The sequence below is a fragment of the Camelus dromedarius genome, chromosome 2 (assembly GCF_036321535.1).
Source record: "Camelus dromedarius isolate mCamDro1 chromosome 2, mCamDro1.pat, whole genome shotgun sequence".
Taxonomy (NCBI): domain Eukaryota; kingdom Metazoa; phylum Chordata; class Mammalia; order Artiodactyla; family Camelidae; genus Camelus; species Camelus dromedarius.
In genome coordinates this window covers 98379841-98400824 of record NC_087437.1, presented here as the reverse complement: position 1 = coordinate 98400824, position 20984 = coordinate 98379841, and the positions used below count along the sequence as shown (strand labels likewise).

The 20984-nt window shown below is 35.0% G+C and overlaps 1 protein-coding gene across 4 annotated transcripts in view; it reads left to right on the top strand.

Annotated features, from left to right (window-relative positions):
• NRIP1 (nuclear receptor interacting protein 1) overlaps positions 1-20984 on the top strand; it is an 85892-nt gene that overhangs the window by 9030 nt on the left and 55878 nt on the right. For all 4 annotated transcript variants that reach the window (XM_031457887.2, XM_064496497.1, XM_031457883.2 and 1 more), the window contains exon 2: positions 9599-9670. The gene's annotated coding sequence lies outside the window, so the exon portion shown is untranslated. The remainder of the gene's footprint in view (positions 1-9598; positions 9671-20984) is intronic.

Here is a 20984-nt window from a genome sequence, read left to right as displayed (position 1 = left end):
TTTGTCAGTTTATCAGAATGATGCAGAGATCGAGAGATAAGTATCCGGCTTCATTTTGGGAGTAGACCATGGTTAGGTTTTTGAGAGAGGTTTGTGGCACATCATGTATTTTTAAGTACACATCAGGTGTGTTCTTTTATTGTTGGAGCCATGAGAAATAGAGTTATAAACCTCTCCACCTTTTTTTACTTGCCTCATTTAAAATTTATGGAATTTTGAACCCTCCAAAGAATCAAGCTGAGTGGTTCCCTCTACACTAAAAGGTACAGTCAAATTGAAACTGTATTGGAGGTACAAGGATGAGTAATAAGGCTGATACACATAATATTTTCTAATGTGCTTTGGATTTTGAATTGCTAAGTAAATGTTGGATAAACAAAAAGGTTTATGTAAAAGCTACAAAGGAATATATAAAAAATATAATTATTTTTTAAGAGAATATATTGTATCTGGCCAAATAAGAGAGAAACTGTGTAAGGAATAATCTGGGGGGAAAAAATCATTCTGGAGTTCAGATATGTATTTATATTTCCCTAACCCATCCTTATCTTTTTAAAAAATGAATTGAAATAGACCAAATCTGCGTGAGGTCAAGGATCGAAGGTGGAAGTTTTTGCTTCACCACCTGGTGCTTTCCTAATATCCTGATGTTTGATGTTATTGAGGCAAAACTCAAAGCAGTGCATTGTTCACTCTGTTAGTAAAATGCTACTCTTACCTGTCCTGGTAATCCTTGACTTACCTGAATCAGCCTTATATCGTCGTTTTCTCCTTCTCTTCCTCCCCCTCCTCTTTCTTCTTTAATTTCTTTGGCTTGGGCTTTTACAAACTGAAGTAATTTCATAGAATTATAGCTTTTCATGTTGGAAGGGAATTTGGTAGCAGCTGTGGAATTTCTGGATTTAAGTGCACTTGTCCTAAGAGGTACCTTGTCCTACTTCCTCATTTTCAAACAGGTCGGTTTATAGAGGCATCTTAACAACCAAGCGCATGGGCTAGGTAGTTGGTGTGGACTGTGATCATCAAATACTTATATACGTATTTCTTTTCTCTTGATCTATTTTTTCTATATTTTATTTCCTTTTTTCCCTGTTTTCCATTTTGTTTTCTTAATTTCTCACTTTTTTTTTTAATTGCTAGGGGTATCCATGTGATACTAGGGTAAACGATTACTCATCTTCCAACATTTTTGACATTGTTTCCAAAACATTTTTGTCTGTATTTTACAGAGGAGGACATTGAGCACCTAAGGATTTAAAACCAATAGCGAACAGTTGGGTTTGTTAACTCGGATAAGAAATCAAATCTTGATTTAGTTCACACTTTGTTGTTTGTTTTTGTTAAGGCAATCTCAGAGAGAGGGGCTTGTGTGCCAGGTGTTAAGGAGTAGGTCCTAACCTTTGGTGATGGATCCAGCAGTGGGCTAAATCTGAGCTGCCCCCGAGGAAGGATCTGGAATGATAAGGACTAGGTCTTGAGAAGTGGAATGAGCAGGGCCAACTACACCACCCTTGTTTTTTGTAGCCTATTTTCTTCTCATGCTATTAAAAAATTGTCTTCAGAACATTCTTACGATTCATTTGATATTCCAGTACTTGGAATATATTTTCTAGGGCTGAGAATTTAAAAAGAGAAACTTTACAGTACAGGTGCTCATCTGCTCTTGCCGCAGCTTTGTTTCTGCATGTTGCATACGTTTTGAGTTCTATTTAAAATTCCGCAGGGGAACTTCTATTTGTAGTTTAAGAGAGTCAGGTAACTTTACTTGACGTGTGTGGTCAGAACACTCACAGGCCGGCTCTGCTCATTATCAGGGAGTAGTGTTCTGAAACCATCAGTGGAGGTGGTTGTGTCTGTTGGTTCAACTGGGGACATAATGCAAAGGTTACAGTCCCTATTCCTCCATCCTCCTGTGAAGAGTTAGCAGATTAGATGAGAGGGTACTGTGTAGACCAGTGGTGACCAGTGCCCTGAAGCAAGTGCAAAGAGAGCAAGAGAGAAGAAACGTAAAGGTAGCTGTTTACATGGGCAACCGGCTGACCACATTCCTGACCTCGGGGAAGCAAACGGAAAAGAATATCCTCACTCATGGGACAGTGGGCAAGAAAGGGTAGCTGCTCATTACAGTCTGCAGGATTCTACAAGATGGCATTTGTCTCACAGTTCTTTGTACTCCTGATTGTAACACCACACTTGTTTAATGTCTGTCTTCAGAAGACGGTGAGTTCCATGAATAGGAGCTTATTCCTCAGTGCATTGTAGGCGCTGTAGGTGCCTGGTACGTAGAAAGCTATTAAAAACTTTTGTTGAATTGAACTGTACCAATCCCAGCTATTGGTAAAATCTAGTTTTTTTGGGGGGGAGGGGGTTAGGAATGGAGCCTTTATGTATTTATACCTAACAGCTACTAATTATTATGAATAACTTACGCATAATAACTGCTGTTCTACATTTTTTTTTGGTCTATTTAAATTAGAACTTCTAAAAGGAATAATAGTTCTTCCTTAAAATATATCATCTTCTTTCCAGGCATGTTAACTATGAAGGAAAAAGTGAAAATAACTGTTGGTGACATTATAATTACTTGGCACTTGAAATTGTTTTGTAATGCTAAGTTTCTTCAAAAATACATGAGTTACTACAGTATATTGGAAAACATGTTCAGCAAAGTCTTTGGGGGCGACATTTAATTTTTTTTAAGGAAATGAAAGAAAATATTTCTAGAGCCTTATGGGCAGTTTCCTTCGCTTCACTTGCAGTAGTCATAGGAACCACTAGCTCGACACATGTAATTGCATTGGATTTGACTGGTTGGGACGCTGGAGGCATCTCAGAATCTCATGTCTAGCATTAATTCTGGCGTTCAGTCATCTGAAAAGTTAGAAGATATCAAGAATGACTTGATTCAAAACCTAGTAAATTATAGGACTTAAGTAGTATATGAAGTCCTTTTGTTATTTTTTTAAAATTAGGATTTGCTCTTCACTTGAGGTGAATTTTCTGACTGTTAGAACATTATCATGTTCAACAAGATCAATAATGCCAAGGCAGAAAAGAAAATTATTTTAAAATGAAGCTCAAAAATTTCTAGACTAGCAATTAATTTTCAAATGCTAAAGAAAATGTGTAGATTATCTGAGATATACATATACAGCATTGAGATTTAACAAATGCCCTTAAAATAACTTTAACTTAGTTTCTTGCTTGTGAAGACAAAAAGTTTTACTAAACTTTATGCATGGTTGGAAGTGGCTGTCTTTTGTAAACAGGAAAAACATCTCTCATGGTTCACATACTTTTCTATTCACTTGCTTATAAGTCATACTAAAAGAAGTTACACAGGCTAAGAGACTACTGTCCAAAGTAAAAGGGTAGGAAAATTGGCACATTTACTATTAATGTGGTATATTCTACTTTGTGTTTCCATCAGTGCTGATCCTGAGTGTCGGAACTGCCCATTCCTTTCATTGTTTTTTAGTGTCAAGTCAGTATATTAAAGGATTCATGGATTCTGTACATTAGTGTGAATTTCCCACCATTGGATTCCTCAGTGTCTGAGACTCAGACTTGATTTCTATTTTCATGGAGTGACTCTTGTAATTAAAGCATGATGTCTCATTTAGATTAATATCCTTTGCAGTAACAAAGGTGAATGGGACTCTGACTCATTAGTTTGCTGCTAGTTATTCCTGCTACCAGTGTTTGTTTTCGCTTTGACCGCTCATCCGTCTGCGGATGTTGCATTTTATACATCCTTGTGTATATTCCTTCTAATGATGCCAAGAGATGCTTTCCTTTGAAGGTTCCATTGTAATAACACAAGCGTATTCACTATGAGTCTTAAACCTGTGTACACATTCTATTTTTACCTCTTAAAAGTAAGTAAATACTGTCATTGGGGTTGTTCATCATTTTAGCATAACTCAAACGATCTTTCTTTTGAAATTTACTACATGTTTCACTTAATGGCATATTATCTTAACCTGTAAGGTTCCAAGTTGCTAAAGCAAAAATGGTAGTATTGGTTAAAACCAAAAATAGATAAAAATGGGTTTTGGGGCATTCAACAGAAAAGATTAAAATTAAAATCTGACTTTAAATCTTTTGAGAATCTAATTTCCTCACATGAGTCATAGGTAGAAATCCAAATTTTGTTTGATGTTACTGGTCTTTATTTTCCTGTGTCACAGTGGAGTGGTGAAACAATTTGTCCTGGTGGTATGAAGTAAATGGAAAGAGGAATAATAGCACATATTACTGTATGCTGAAACCACAGCACCCCTGTGATGACAGCATGTTAGTTTGGACTACGTTTTATTTTATTTTACAGTAAATTTTAAAAAAAGGTTTTTTTGGGAAGTGGATTTCTGGTAAATGTGAACAGCAGTCCATTTCCGTATGGGTGTAAAGAAGATGTTTTTAAAGATATCCAGCTTCATCCATTGAGGGTAAATGTCAAGTTGTAGTTGCGTTCTGTAGCTTAAGTCATTTGCTCTATTGAATGCTTAAAAGAAGCATCAGTAAAGAAAAAAATTGTATTTGTACATATTGTTTTGTGAGTGTTTAAGAATTTAGTAGTTCTCTGTAGCCATTGTTACTTCTAAAAAGAAGAAAAGAAGTAGCAGATAGAAAGTTTTCGTGGAAGGAAGAAAGGAGAAATTACCTCAAAACTCTGTTGAGTTCATTCATTTGGTTTTAGGCCTGTTTGTGAAGTGTATTTTAGTGGGTGGTGAAAAGTGATAATTTGCGGTGAAAATATTAGTATCCTTACAACACTCCTGGGTGGTTTAACTATTAATCAGAGACCTCATGGAGAAAAAAGGATCAGAGCTGGAGATCAGATAGGTTTCCATGTGGTTCGGCTGAAGCTATGACCTGGGTGAGGCATTTAATGTTTGCTGTCCTCAGTTTGTAAAGTAAGGCGGGTGGATCTCAATGATCCTTTGGTTCTTCCTGACTCTGTCCGAATCAGTATCACTTCAAAAGTGAGGTGTTACTGTCATCCATTGAGTAACAGGGTGTGTAGAACTAAGGGCTGCGAGGATGTCCCTTATGATTTTTTGAGCGTGGCATTTAATATTTTATAGCAAAGTTTTTAGTTTAACATAATTGAACTTGTACTAGATAGGGTTAATAGGCTAGAACAAAAGGTCAAAGCATAAGGCATTAGGCTTAATTAAGGGAGAGCAGGAGTGGCGGGAGTGTGTGACAGTTAAATGGGTTTCCCACAGACTAATGTCGGTTACAGTGCAACCATGCCTCAACTTAAGTGGGTTATTTTGTGCAAAGGGCAGCAGTGATTAGCAGTTTGACATGCCAGACACTTCTGGCCAATCCCATCTGTTTTAGAGGTTAAAAAAGCACACCTTTATGAGCTGATGGATTGATTTGTGTGCCCGTCTGGTAAAGATTAGAAGTCCAAGGCCAGTGCAGTAAATGTCAGTTAGAGCATATTGTACTTTCTTCGTTGGTTCATTGTTTTAACCGTCAAGTGTTTTATAATGGGGGATAACTGCTGTTTATGGAGTTGAATGCATCTGGGTGGGGGAACAGGTGAGAGAGGAAGAAACATATTTCCTAGACGGAACTGTCAATGAACATATTCTGTAGCAGGTGTCTCAAGTGGAGAGAGGGTCTCCTCTAGCTACACTTGATCTTACTGAGTGCTTTCGGTCTGTTCCTTATGGTTTGAGTCACATTGTTCTTCGCTGAGTGTTATCTGAGCAGCCCTGTCAGTCCAGTGATTTAATTTTATGTTCATAATTGGTAAGTTTCTTTATTTAGGATCGTTGACTTCCATTTCATTATATATATTTAAAAAGTGTAATTTTCTGTTCATGGACCACCTAGGGAGAGGAAAGAGAAAAAGAAAGAGAGTTGGAAAGAGGAGTACAATCACCCGTGCACACTTGCTTCATGGGTAGGATTTACCCTGGTCACCTGAGGTTGATGTGTGCTGATAACATGAAGTGTGTTCGAACCTAAATTTGGACTTGTTTCCTCAACTTTGAGAGCTGTGAGAGTGATGCCGTTAATATAGTTCATTTTCAGTTCAAGGTTGTAGCTCATTTAAAGGTACACAAAGGCTAAGTTGTGGTTATAAAAAATGGTTTTAACATATTCTGAGATCCAAGGAAAGGAAGATCCTAGTTTTATGTATATGAAATTGAACTTTAGGTATTATGATCATAATTAATGAGCTTTGGGAACATAAAGCATTCAGTCTTTTCAGTGGACAGAGAGAGGTGTTTGAGGAATAACAGTACGTTATCATATTATCAGAAAATTATCGTGAGCCTGAGATTTGAAATCAAATAAAAATGTGACCAAGAACACTGGAAACAATGCTATAAGATGCTGATTGGCCCCAGCGCTCTTATCCTTGTCAAATGTGTAAACCATAAATTGCTCATTACATAGTTAGACAGATTATATGTATCATGTTATACCCTGAATTGCTTCTTATAGAAAGAAAATTAAAATATCTAAGGAAGATATGGTCACTGAAAGTTAGATGTGGCTCATAATAGTACTAGTACTTTTTAAAATCGATGTATGCATTTTACTACTAAGCTATTCCAAAGTGAATTTTCCTAATTTATCGAGAGAAATTGAGATATTTTATTTCTCATTTAAAAAGGACAGAGTGACATCAAGGTACTGGAGATTATTTAGGAATATAGTTCTTAAATAAATATGTGTTCATCCTTGTGTTCTTTGTGGAGCAGCACAATGAAATGATTTGCTTCTAATACAGATTTACATGAAAGGAGTCTTGCCCTTCTATGTAGAGAGAGAAGGTGAAGAAGCATAAATTTTATAGTTTCATTGCTTCTCTTTCACTAAATCATTTTTAAATGGGAAAGTTTGGTTTGAGCAGTATAAAAGTGCTTTGGTAGGAAATTAAATGTGGGAGAGTTACCTAATTTAATGGACAAAAACTCCTTAAATGGATGTCCTGGTGATGTTATATTAAACCTAAAACAAATATTTGACGCTCTACATTTGTACTAATATTATAAAGATTTTTAAAGTTCCCTCAATCCTATCCTTTTAGTTCCTTTCTCTTTTCTCCAGTAAATTCAAGTGCCAATAATATCTAGTTGTGTTAGAATTTTACTAAAGGAAAATGTTTTGTATGGTTAACTTGTTTTTGTGTGTTTTGATATATTCTGAGGTTTTGAATAATACACATTGTCCCTTGTAATTTATGGTAGTCAATTTCTGTCAGTTGTATTTCTTCTACTAATGTGGTATTATTGGCTTTGAGACATGTAGAAGTCTGCTCCTCTAAACAAATTAGTTAAATATATGCTTAAGTTTTGAAAAATGAACACAGAAACTCTTTATATGCTTAGCATCCTGTGTTTGCAAATCTTGTCCTAAAAATTGTTATAGCTTTATAATCTGAATTTTAGTTGTTAGCAATTTTTATGAGATAGTGAAAAAAAATTGCCCTGTTTCATGTTTTGATTTTAAATGCTGTTAAGCATAGAATTGTCCTTGGTTTCTATTCAGGCAGGTTGGTTTTAATAAGAAAACCATAATATATGGTGGACTTACTCAAATACATATTCTTATTATATTTTATATGTATATTTATAAACGTGTGTGTATGTGTGATATATTTCAGACAGATGTTAGAGACGCCTGCACCTGTTGATTGCATTAAGCATTTGGTGTCTTCTAATGAGGGAGGGAGAAGGTCTAGCCCACCGTCTAGTGCATCATTGCTCCTTGATAAATTGCGTACATTCTACTTTTTTGTATTCTGTGACCTTGCAGTCAGTGACTTCAGCCCAGAATAGTTTCAGAGTCGTGTAAATGAATGTAATTAAGGTATTGCTTACCATCTTAACATAGTTCAGATGGAACCTTATTGGCTAGAGAGGTTTGTTTGCTTTATGAGGAAGGTCAAAGTAAGGTTAAATTTTATTGCATAAAATGATTTGGTAATGTTTTTATTTAGCTGCTGAAAAAGTAGTGTCCTAATAGGAAATGATAATGCTTTTTTTTTTTTAAATCACTAGGAGGTCTCCTCAGGGTTTTTTTGTTTGTTTGTTTTGTTTTTCTATTTTAAGGCGATGCCTTCTGTCTACTTCTAAAATTTTGGGAACATTCTGCCTTTAGTTATGATTCTAGGTATCTTTGACTTACACTTGTGGATGACATTCCCTGCTGCTGATGGAGGGTAGCTTAGGAGCTGCTGGTGTTTGTGCTTAGAGGATTTGTGTTAATGTTCAATGACCATGCCACTAGGTTCAGGACCTCAGACAGCAGGATTGGAGTCCCAGTTCTTGGGCAGAAAGGAGGCCTACCACCCAGCAGAGCTGGTGGCCTGAAGGATTTGGGAGGGTATTGCCATAGATACCAGGAGAATCTTGCTGATGAAGAACTGAGGGGGAGAGGGAGAGAGAATGAGAATTAAGTGTGTGTGTATGACGTATGAAATTAAAGAAAACAAGTATTCTTCACTGTAGTGGCTCATGTAACTAACTGCCTTCTTTCCCTTGCTCGCATTTTTTTTTTTTTACTTCAGCGTGGTATATCAGTTGATAAAGTCTCTCCGATTCATTGATTCATAGATTTTTCTCAGCATCAGCTCTCTGCCTTGCTCCATGCTAGGTGCTCGGTATTCAGGGATGAATAGAGGACCCCCAGTCACAGGGATAGCAGCAGGGAGCAGGGGAAAGGACGGTGGTTGAAGGGCCTGCTTCCCTAGGATGTTAAGGAAGCATTGCTCAAAGTAATTTGTAATCTGTGTATGGCTTTAAGGAGACTAAAGGGCACTGGCTAAATGAAGTGATAATGAAAAATACTTTATTTGGCGAGTTTAAAGTTCAGGTTTATGGATTTATTTGGGGCTAAGCTATAATCCTTGAGAACTGATCACAGGCTATGAGACAGGAGTTGCGAATTCTAGAAGTGTAAAGCAGGTGTAAATGTGGTGGCTGATGGGAATGATAGGAATTGACTGTGGCTATGAGGGGATCTCGAGTTTGCTCCTGACCTTCTTTATCACCAGCCAGTCTCACTGCCCACCGGCCTGTTGATCAGCACGCACTTTCCTCAGCCACCACAGAATTAAAGTCTCCACTATGTCTCTTGCTGGCCAAAAACTTTTTCACCTACTCTTTTTTGTTCTTAAAAGTATAAACTTTCCCACATGTTGATGTCATCTTGTATCTAGGAAAGTTCTGATTCCGAGTTTAACATCTTTTGTTTCTAATGGTCTAGAAAAAAAATTAGGTGTTCCGACTCTAGTGTTGATTATTGAATAATTATAATACTTTTTCTTGATCAGAATTCCTCTTTGTCATTCACATTACTCACATACTTGAGAATTGGTGTGAAGACCGATAGGCAGTGTATTTTGGTAAATAATTTTATAATGCATATTTTTCGTCAGATGTGCTCAACAGCTATGCCCAAGGGAAACATATAAAATTAAGAATATTTTTACTTGCAGTACATCTTTTTTGTCATTTTTCAGATGGTTTATCTCAGTCAGTAGTTAAGATTTCATTGTAAAATATGCTATTGAAATTCTTTGCGATAAGATGCACTTGAAGTAACACTTATTTCTCTTAATTTTCAGAGAGTGTTTGGATTTAAGAACTCTGTTCTCAGGACCCCTTATTTTACCATTTGGAAGAGACACATTCAGAAGGTATTGTATTTTGTCTCCTTGTTCCACTTTTTAAAGTAGTTAAGCCTTTCCTGTTATAGGAAAGAAAGAATATTATGCCAGATTTAGTTGTTTATTTTTCTTAAGTTTTTGATGTTGATAAACTAGTTGTTTGACATTGTAACAGAGGAGAGGGGTATATTTCAGTGTTGGTAAATTCTGAATTTTGTATAAGTAAAAGAAATCTGGTTTAGATGGAACCAATTTTGCCCTTTTTTTAAACATCTGAGATATTTACATTTTTACCTTTTCAGTATAGTACTATTTTAAAGAATGTTTTGATTTGAAAATGAGTTATAAAAAGCTTCTGTTTATCGAAGACTTTGTGAAATATACATTAAACATTTAGGCAGTCTTAAAGTTCTTCTTGCCTGTGATAATTCTGCCTTCTGGTGTAGGGACCAGCTAGCATCTGTATTTGCATGAAGTCTTTCATCAGGGTCCATGGACATACTCAGCGAGGTCACCTGACTCTGCCTTTGAACATCCATCTCTGCATCATCACGTGTCTAGACTGGTGCAGCATAATAATTCATCTGCTTGTAGGCCACGAGTCTGCAGTACCTGTAATGTATTCCTGCAGTACACGTGATATATTACTAGGAAGGAAGGCTATTGAGATCATCAGTTGAGAAACTTACCTGCTTTGTATTTTTGTTCTTTACAACCCCAAGACCCCACATGGATACACAAGCCAATTTTGGCAAGAGTCAGTGGTGAACACAGTCCACTTCAGCCATATCTACCTTCTTGTGTCCATCTTTATGCCTCCCATCAGTCTTGTGTTTGTCTTTTAAAAAACTTGCCAGCTGTCCTGCTAGGAATAGAAACAGATGAAGGAAGGATGCCTACATGCATTTAGTAAGATAATGTATTTGTGAAAGTTGTAGTGAATAGGTCAGCTTCTTTGAATGCATATTACTCTGTTAACTAGAGAGTCATAATTTGTATTCACGTGAAATAACACAAAAATCAGTTTTACAAATTTTCTTAAATAATCCCCTGTCAAACACTATGATTGGGTGAATATAGTCTTTTCTGTTTCCACAGCACATTATATTAAACTCTCTCTGTTCAGGGTTATTCACTATTAGCAAAACAGCATTTTCTCCCTCTTCCTGTCATTTGTGAGCGGAAGGGTAAAAGCAAATAACAAATTTAAATAAACAAATTAGGACTGTAAAATAACTTTTATATAAACTCCCAAATACTAATTTTAATTTTTACGTATACTTTATCAGTGAAAGAAAGGATATGATCCTGAATTTTGTGGAATTTAAAGTTATCTTTTAAAATTGAAGTTAAGAATTAACTACTGTGATTACAAATTTAAAGATACAAACATTCAAATAGTGTATAACTATTAGTTATAGAGGGGATTGTTACACTTTTTGAAGCCATTGTGAATTATCAGTTTATGAAAGTTTATCATGTAATCTCAAAATTAAGAGTAGGTTGACTAGAGTTGAACTGGTTATTATTTTTATTAATAAGAAACTGCAAAGAAGTTTAAGTGTGAAGAAATTCTTGGGTAAATTTTGAATAGGAATTGGTTTTAAGTAATTCTTTTGAAAATAACTCATGTATCAGACCCTTTTTTAAAAAATCACATATTTTTAAAAACTCACTTTTTTGAAGTCAAACTTCATATAGTCAAATTGGCACTCTTATTTGCTAGTTCAGAGGTCTTTTTGTTTGTTTGTTTGTTTGGTTTATTAACTTAAGCTTACCCTACTCCTGCCTAACTACAGCCTAGCCCAGAACATTCATTGGTGTCTTCCCTGGTCAGTACTGCTTCTACCCAACAGAAACCAATCTTTAGCATCTTTTACCTTGGATTACTTGTGCCTGTTTTTGAACTTAATACTATTAGAATCATGTAATTTGAACTCTCTTCATGTCTGATTTTTGAATTACCATTATGTCTTTGAGTCATCCATTTGTGTATTAATCCCCCCACCCCCTACCCCATTGTGTATATTCCACTGTATGATTATACCATCATGTAGCCTTTCTGCTGTAAGTGTACACTGAATATCTTTCCAGTTTGGGGCTAAAATAAGGCTACTCTGAACTTCTTTCTGTCGTTTGGTAGAAATAATCATTCATTTCTGATATACGCACAGGAGCGGAACTGCTATGTGGTGGAGTATATATGTGTAACTTTAGAGTAATAGATCCTGGGAGTGCTTTTAAAGCTATTTAGGAAATGTCAATCAGTGTATCTTTTACTACTGATAGTTTTTTATTATGGAATAGACTTGTTTTTCTCCAGCTTTATGTAAACTCTAGAGTTGTTTTTTTAGGAGTTCTGAAGTTTTACCATCTGTTAAAGTTAAGTTGCCTGTTTTCTGATTCCACTATGATATGTATTTGGTTCATGAAACTTAGATCTGTTCTAACCTGAGTGAAGGAAAAAGGACACAGAACCCTCTTATACATCTTTATGACTAAGGAAGTACTGAAAATGGATTTTAAAACAAGTTAGACTTATCATATAATGAAGGCTTTTACTTTATTGTTGAATTTTTGGTTACCTCTTTGGATATCTAAAGTCATGGAGACACTTGAGTAACAAAAATAGTACTTCTGCACATCTGTTAAATGTTTCTTACTACCTTTATCTGTGTTTGTATTAATCTATTTGGTGATTTAAAGTAAAATTATTCATTCTAGAACATAAGTACTTGGGAAATTTTATACAGAGCAGAGCTGTTCAGTGGCAGTATAATGTAAGCTACATGTGTAATTTTAAATTTTCTAGTAGTCACATTAAAAAGGGAAAAAGGAACAGGTGAAGCTAATAAAATATTTTATTTATCACAATATCTGCAAAATACTGTTCCATTGCTTAATTGGTATAAAATTATGAGATATTTTATATTCTTTTTCTCATACTAAATTTTTTTTAATTCAGCGTATATTTTCACATATTTCTAGCCCATTGCAGTTTAGATTAGTCAGTTTTTAAGGCTTCAGTTGCAACATGTATCTAGTGGTTACTGTTTTAGATGGCATAGTTATAGAGTTATATCTTGGGTTTTTAAAAGACAGTGCTTTAGTCAAATTCATATCTAGTTAAAATTATCCTTAAAAATTCAATAGAAAGATGCCATGCAGATGCTAATATAGTATGTTTCAGTAGGTCTCAAACAGCCCATTTGTCCTTCAGTGTTGGAATAAATAACATTTTTTTTTTGGTTGAACACCAGATAAAGCAATTGTCCAGTGTTGAGGGGGCATTTGTATGAAAAATACACATCTTTAAACTGTAAAATCAGATCTGTAACAACAGATTCACATTGTCCATTTTCCTCTAGGTTATATGCTAGACAGAATTTTACTTTATTTTTTCCTCTTTTTTTTTTAAAGCATGGCTGGTTTAATTTTAGTGTGGCAAATTGACATATGATGTAACTCTACTATCTCCTGAATAAAATAGGGCAGTTAAAAAAAAGATTGTATGTATACATATAAATGTACCAATGACTTTTCATTAATTAGGATATTTAAAGGTTACCTAGATTTTGTGGGTTAATATTTCTGCATGTATATATTTGCCAAGTGAGATGAATCTAAAACTATAAGCTGTCTCACAGGAACTTGGGTCAAATTTTGCTACCAGTTTGGCTTGCTTTAAACTTTTAGTGTTCAGAATTCGAATATGGATAAGGAACTGCTGACCTGTGAAAATGGTCACATATGAAGGGTTGTCACGAGGAGTAAAGTGCATTAAACAACACTGGCCACGATTGCATGTGTTAGCTGTTATTTTGGGTTTCTGATGTGAGGTAGCTGTTTTATAACCATCCCCACCAACACATTTTTTAATAGTACTCCTTCCTCCCTTTTAAATGAAGTCAACTATACTTGACACCCAGTTATAATAGTACATGTTATTGGCTATTAAAAAAAAAAAGAAAATCATTCCTGTGCTTAAAAGTCTTCACCTCAGTTGCAGTAAAACTGAAGTTCTTGCATTAGCTGATAAAGCAATGGCATCTTCTCGATGAGGCCTGTGCTGGTGACCGCTCCGCACAAAGTGGACATCTCCTCTCTCCTTCCTCTTAGGCTGCTCTCTTTTCTTTTTCCATAGCACTTATCACCTTTAAAACACTCTGAATTTTTTGTATTATTGATTGTTTATTGATTATTTTCCCCTTCTAAAATGAAAGCTCTCTGTTGTTTTCATCATTGGTATGTCTGAAAGAACCTAGAATAATTCTGGGCATCAGTTGGTATAGTCACTATGGAAAACAGTATAAAGATTCCTCAAAAACTTAAAAATAAAACTATGATGTGATCCGGAAACCTTACTTCTAAGTATATATCCAGAGAAATTAAAATCAGGATTTTGAGGAGATGCTTACGTTCTTTGCAGCATTATTTCCAATAGCCAAGACTTGAAGCAGCTCACATGTCCATTAACAGATGAATGGATAAAGAAAAGGTGGTATGTCTATGCAATGGAATATTATTCAACCTTAAAAAAGAAAGAAATTCTGTCATTTGGACAACATGGATGAACTTAGAGGACATTATCCTAAATGAAATAAGCGAGTTACAGAACAAATACTACATGATTGCACTTATATAAGGAATCTAAAAGAACCAAACTCATGGAAGCAGAGAGTAGAATGGTGGTTACAAGGAAGTGGGAGGAGGGGGAAGCAGAGAGCTGTTAGTCAAAAAGTACAAACTTTCAGTTATTCAAGATGAATAAATCCTAGAGATCTACTGTACAGCATAATACCTATAGTTAGCAATTATACTTTGCACTTAAAAATTTGCTAAGAGATAAATCTTACGTTCAATGTTCCTATCACATAAAAAATGAAGGGGCAGGAGGCAATTTTTGAAGGTGATGTATGTGTTTATGACATTGATTATGGTGATGGTTTCATAAGTGTATACTTACTTCCAAGCTGATCAAGTTGTTTGTATATGTTACACATATACAGTTATTTTTGTGTATAAATACTACCTTGATAAAGTGGTTTAAAAAAGGCTGGACATCTAGAAGGAGCTCATACACATTTATTGACTCAATATTTATTGAATACATAGGGAAGATACACTATTTTTCACCCCTGAAAATTTGCCTTTATGGACTTAATGGGGCAGGGAATATTTAAAGGAAAACAAAAATCTTCAGTTATATTTGTAATAATACATTTTGATAACTTGAATTAGTTGCAAGTAGTTTATTCATCAAACTGATACATATATCCCTATGAAAAGTAATATGTAGATATGAAGTTTTCAAAAAATAGGGTGGATTGTTATGGTCAGGTAATTTAGCTTTGGAGTATACATATGTGTATTTTTCCATTTGAGTCATAAAATATTGGTAATCAATTTGACAAGTACATTTACAAGAGAGATCTTGTGCTTCTGTTAAATATAGAGACATTCATTGTGTTATCTCAAAATTAGTGCAAATCAGGCACACTTTGATAATTTTTAAGAAGTAATTTCTATATAGTAAAGTGTAGGTTGTCTTTCCATTTTATACAGATATTTTCTAATTGTAGTTTTTGAAAGTGTCACTTTTAGGTTACCTATAATGAATGTTTTTAAAATAGTATAGCATGTAATCAAAGATTTACAGTATTAAGAAATGGTATATCTACCCTAGAATACATTCAGAGGAGATGTTATATACATTTATTCCATTTTAGAGTAGTTGACTTTATGAGATGATTTAAGCAAAATCTTTCCTGCAAATCTGTTTGGAAGTTTTGAATTTTATATTATGCCTTCATGTATTCAACACAATAGCAAGCAACCATATGTATGACTATTTCTATAATCATTTTCATTAGAACAGGAAGAATTGTGAGGTTTGGTTTCTTCCTTTCTTTCTCCACTGCCATCTTCCAGATTCAAACTTTACTTAGTACTTCATGATTGTTAGACAGTTACTATAGTAGCTTTCTAACTGGTCTTTTTACCTTTTAGTTTTTATTATCCAGTATGTTCTACACACTATAGCACAATAAAACTTACTGAAGAAACAATCATTACCCTGAATGCAAAGACCTTTGCCCACAAGATAAAGGCCAAGTCCTATTTCTATATGGCTCCTGCATTGTATTTCACTTGCCTCATCCTTGGGCATGTTAATCGCGCATTTCTTATACCATCAGCGTTTTTGCCCGCTTTGTCTCGGATGTCTTGTGATCTTCTCCCTCTGGTTTTCTTTTACCAAAATGCTAACTATCCTGTGATTTGTACGATCGCCCTAAAGAAAGGAACAAGTGCACTCTTCCATTCCCCTTTAGTAGCTGATGAGTACCTTTCACACTGATCCATTCTCAGCACGATTGTAAACTTCTGTAGGGAAGGGACCATGTCTTTTATAAATTTGTGATTTACAAAGCACCCAGCTTGATGCCTCCTGTTTATGGGGTGATCTGTGATAGTACCCAAACTGTATTTTGTTGAGTATATCCATTTGTTTGGCTTAACTTAATGTTGTTTTAGAATGTTGTTTTAATGTTCCTTACCTGAATAATAGGAAGATTGATTTAATATTTTAACTGAATGTTTATTCTAATAAGTCTCTTAACTGTTCATCTGAAACAATAAACAAAATACAGATACCTTTGGTGAAAGTAATGAATTACCTGTTTGGAATGCAATGGTTTCCAAGATGAATGAATTTAAAAGTTTTGTTAACTTTCTAAAATTGATCCTCAATTCCTCATATTGAATTACATTGGGGTTAAATACACTTTTTGAAGGGCATCATTTCACGGATTTCCATAAATTTTTTAAAGGTGACCCCATCCCTGTCAATTCTATTTCCTAGGAGTATTTAAGACTAAATAGCTTCCCTGGCTAGTGCAAGTTTTAAACGGGACTGAATTTGGGATGATGAAAACATTTTTTATTTGATTGGGTATAGTTCTAGTGCTAAGAACACTATTTACGAATAGAACAAATTTCTGATTTTCAGAGATATTTTCCCGCTCAAAGACAAAATCTGAGTGTCATGTATAACCTGATGACAGCTGTACATTAAAGAGCAAGGTAGGCTGAGGTTTAAGGGGAGATGAGTGTCATAGGCTAGCGTCTTAAACCACGAACGCTCATCACACGTAAAACAGGCCCTGATAATGTGGGCCCACTACGGCCTTGTGTTTAAATGCTCTGATGTTGGTGACATAAAATGATGGCAGAGGCTGAACGTGTAAGGAAGAGAGGGTAACTGTGGTTTCTAAATCTTCTTTACTCATAACAAAATACGGCGTGCAATTCGGATAATATTCTTTTGGCAACTAAATGGGTTTGGGAAGTTAACATTATAGCCCACCCAGAAATATTTAAGCAGTATGCAGATCCCTCATTTTATTTCCCTAGAGTATAAAGTTTAGAAAATGTTTAGCCTTTTTAAAAAATGATCCTTTGGTTTTACTTTATAATACAGACAAAAGTTCTGAAAGAAAGTCTAAGTGTTTATTCTAATAGAAATGAATATAACCTGACGGACTATTTTTAAAGTTCCTTTGACAACAGTGTATTAAAAATATGTGCATGGAGGTTTTATATTAATACTGAGTGAGTTCATGCTTATTTGCCATTTTCACAGTAATTTCAGGAAGTAAGAAATTGACAGCATTTTTATTTTATTTAAGTACTCCCATGAGTTTCTGTTAAGGGTGAAAAACGTCATTACACTATTTGTTAGAAAGTCACATACAATTTAAACTCTGTCTGGTGACCACAGAATGTTATTATCTTAGCTTTTAAGTCTTCTGCAAAATAGTATAACCTCTCTTCCTCTTGGTTGATTTAATGTAAAATATGGATTGTTGTGCTTTTATTTTTTTTGCACCAAAAAGTGTTTGAAACGAATGTATGTGAACTATTTAAAACACTCAAGTTTCAACATTTAGACTTTTTTCTAATAGGCTTATCACATGATCACTAGTCATTAGCTTTTAAGCTTGTATTTTAAAACAAAACATTTATTAGGGATAGCGTTCCTGTTTTCTTTTGAGAAAAGTTAGAAGTAGTTGTTTTGTTTCTTTGCTTTACAATAATAGTAATAATAACCCAAGGGATATATTTCTCTTTTACCTCTTGTGCAGACACTTAAGAGAAGTCACTTTTGTGGTCACAGTTCAATATGTGATGTGGGAAATGCTGGTCTTAGAATCATAAGATTTATATTTGACTCACAGCTCTTCGTGCAGACTGTTAGCAAATTGCTTAACCTGAGCCTTAGTTTCCTGATCTGTAAAATGAGGATACAGTCGACATCACAGGGATATCCCACAGAGTAAATGAGGAAATCAAGTTTGTGGTCACTAGTGTAACGTTCTAGAAACATAAAATATTATTGACAATATTATTAATTCTGTTATTTTAAGAGAAATGAGTTTTTGGATGACCACTGTGTACTCAGTAGCACACCCTTCTAAATTAGGATCTTTTCCTCCACAAATTTTGCATCTTTCTTTCTTTGTTTCTACTCCACTTTAAGAGTTTTCACAAGTCCTGGTCTTTTGAATTCCTTTCAAGTTTGCACCGTTAACATCTGCCACCTGCTGACCCGGTTCTCTCCACTTCCTCCACTCCTGCTCTCCACGTGCACAGTGGCTTGTTTCTGTTGGGTGATTAAAGTGGTCTTTCTTAATTTTTTCTGGAGATCTAGATTAATACAGGGTTAGAAACAGCAGCTTGTGAATGCGCCGGAATTATAAAGTAAGGTGCATAGAAGCCAGTAATTATTTTTCTCCCTGGAGAACAATTAGTAAAACCCCACATAGACTTGCTTTTTTCTTTCATTGTACAGCAGTTACAGGTTTTAAAAGTGATTTCCACTCACATATCCAGGTTAAAAAAGTTTTTCCAGTGTAAAGTGTGAGTTTTCAAAGTGACTAACCACATAACCTAAGTACTTCAAAATGCATGCCGTTAATTACTCTGAATTTTTATAGGTTCGTAGTTTTGCTGACTGCAAGAAAATAAAAGACCTAGTACCAGTTCTTACTGGGTCAAGATTTATTTTAAAGTGTCAATATTTCCTTAGCTTTCTGATACTTACAAAAGTTCTAGAGTTTTCCTGAAAAAAAGGTTTAACAGGCTTTATTCCAGTAAGGAAACTTCAGGGTGCTTATGCTGTGGTGGTAACAAAAGCAATGTACACTTGCCCCTTGGACAAGACAGGAGCTGGGGCACCAACTCCCCACCCCGTGCATTTGAAAATTTGAGTATTACTTTTAACTTACCCCAAACTTAACTGCCAGTAGCCTGCAGTTGACTGGAAGCCTTACTGATAAAATAAATAATTGGTTAACACATATTTGGTATGTTATATGTATTATATACTGTATTCTTACCATAAAGCAAGCTAGGGAAAGGAAAATGTTATTTAGAAAATCATAAGGAGGAGACAATTGTGTAGTACTGTTCATCAACAGGGTGAGTCTGTGTCATCTGTTTCCGTGATGAATTGTCTGTCTGTCAGTATCTGCATCAGTATTGCCTTGTGTGATACACAACGCTGTAGATGTTATATGCATTGCTAACACTAGACAGCAAATGTGAAAAGATAACGTGAAAAACTCATATTTACCTACAGGAATAACAACTCATGCATTGATAATGAAGAAGCAGCAATACGATGACTTTAATGGTAGCCTAATGTAATCAATATGATTGCTTTACAATGGCCTGGCTTACCAGTAATGAATGAATTGTTATAAAATGTTTATGGCATGTTTGGGAGGGGGCATACTGTCTGTATGGTAATATAATTCTTTGAAAGCTAAGTTATAAAACAGGAAAGTAACACATTATTAATTTTATATTAAATATCACTCACCTTACGCCTGTGTAAGGATGGACTAGTACCTACATATATTTTATGCATTCATGACATCTTTTTCTTAATTTTTTTTATATTTCTAGGCTATGTATGTGGTTTGTCAAAAGCTGTTTCGAATTGTTGCAAGTCTCCAAAAACTTTCCCAGCATATTTATTGAAAAAAATCCACATATAAGTGGATCCATGTAGTTCAAACCCATGTTGTTCAGAGGTCAACTGTATTTGGTGAATTCATTAATAGAAATTGCCAGAAGCTAGACTACCCTGGAAGTGTATTTTTATTTAAAGAGGCTAGTGGGGGTAGCAAGGACTAGTAATTATATTTGTGTCTTCAGCATAGCTGTAGGTGCAGAAAATTTGGCGATTTAAAAACAGATGTTAGTCTTTCATGAAATGATCAGGAGACAAGTTAACCAGGGCAATGGGTCTGACACTGGAGGTTTTATTGGGTGGTGGTTTGTGGAATGCATTATACAAGCACACTGACCTGAATTTCAATCACAGTGTGCCCCTTACCTGCTGCCTGACTTTGGGCAAGTCACCCCCCTGCTCTGAGCCTCAGTTTCTTCATCTGTAAAGTTGGGTAGTATCTGTTTCATAGATAATGATTAAGTGAGATAATACATGACTTAGCACTATTGTCAATAACTGGTATTTACTTGCAATCCAGTTAATTGATAAAAGTTAATCATAATAGCTGGTAATTAACCCTCGAAATAGTTGTTTTAAAAACTTTTATTCCATGTTGAGAGTCATTAAAGTATAGAAATACATTTGAGGCTTTTAAAAAATCCTTAGGAAACAATAGTCAAATCAAAACAGTATTTACAGGTGAGTGGATTAAATTTGTCAAGGATTGAGACACTGTTTTGTGGTGGTTTTGAACAAGTGTGAATCCTAACTCTGCCGCTTACTTAGTGACTGTTGATTTTGGCTTAATAATCTTTCCTCCTAAGGTTCTGTGTTCGCGTCTGTAAAATGGGAATAACTTTATAGAATTGTTTTGATAATTAAAGGAATTAAACCGTAGAAAGCACAATGCAGTTCCTGGCACCTGGCTCACAGTCATTTTTAGTCCTTATTATTCTGTACATACCTTTTGGACATGGCCTTGAGTACTTGTGGGAAATACAGTTTTGAAGGCTTTTAATGTAAATGGTTAATGTTGGAATTTTGGGAGTGAGTGCTTTTTCCTTTTCATTTGTATAATGCTTATCTAGTTCACGTAAATTAAAATGCTAAAATATCCTGAATCTTTTGAAGTAAAAATAGCACCTAGTTTATATTTTGTAAAAATAGATATTTATGTTGCATCTGCTATAGTCTAAATGTGAGGTCCCCCCCAAATTCATATGTTCAAATGTACCCCCCGCCCTTAATGGTATTAGGAAGTGGGGCCTTTGGGAGGTGATTAGGTCATGATAAAGACCCAAGAGAGATCTCTTTTCCATTCTGCCA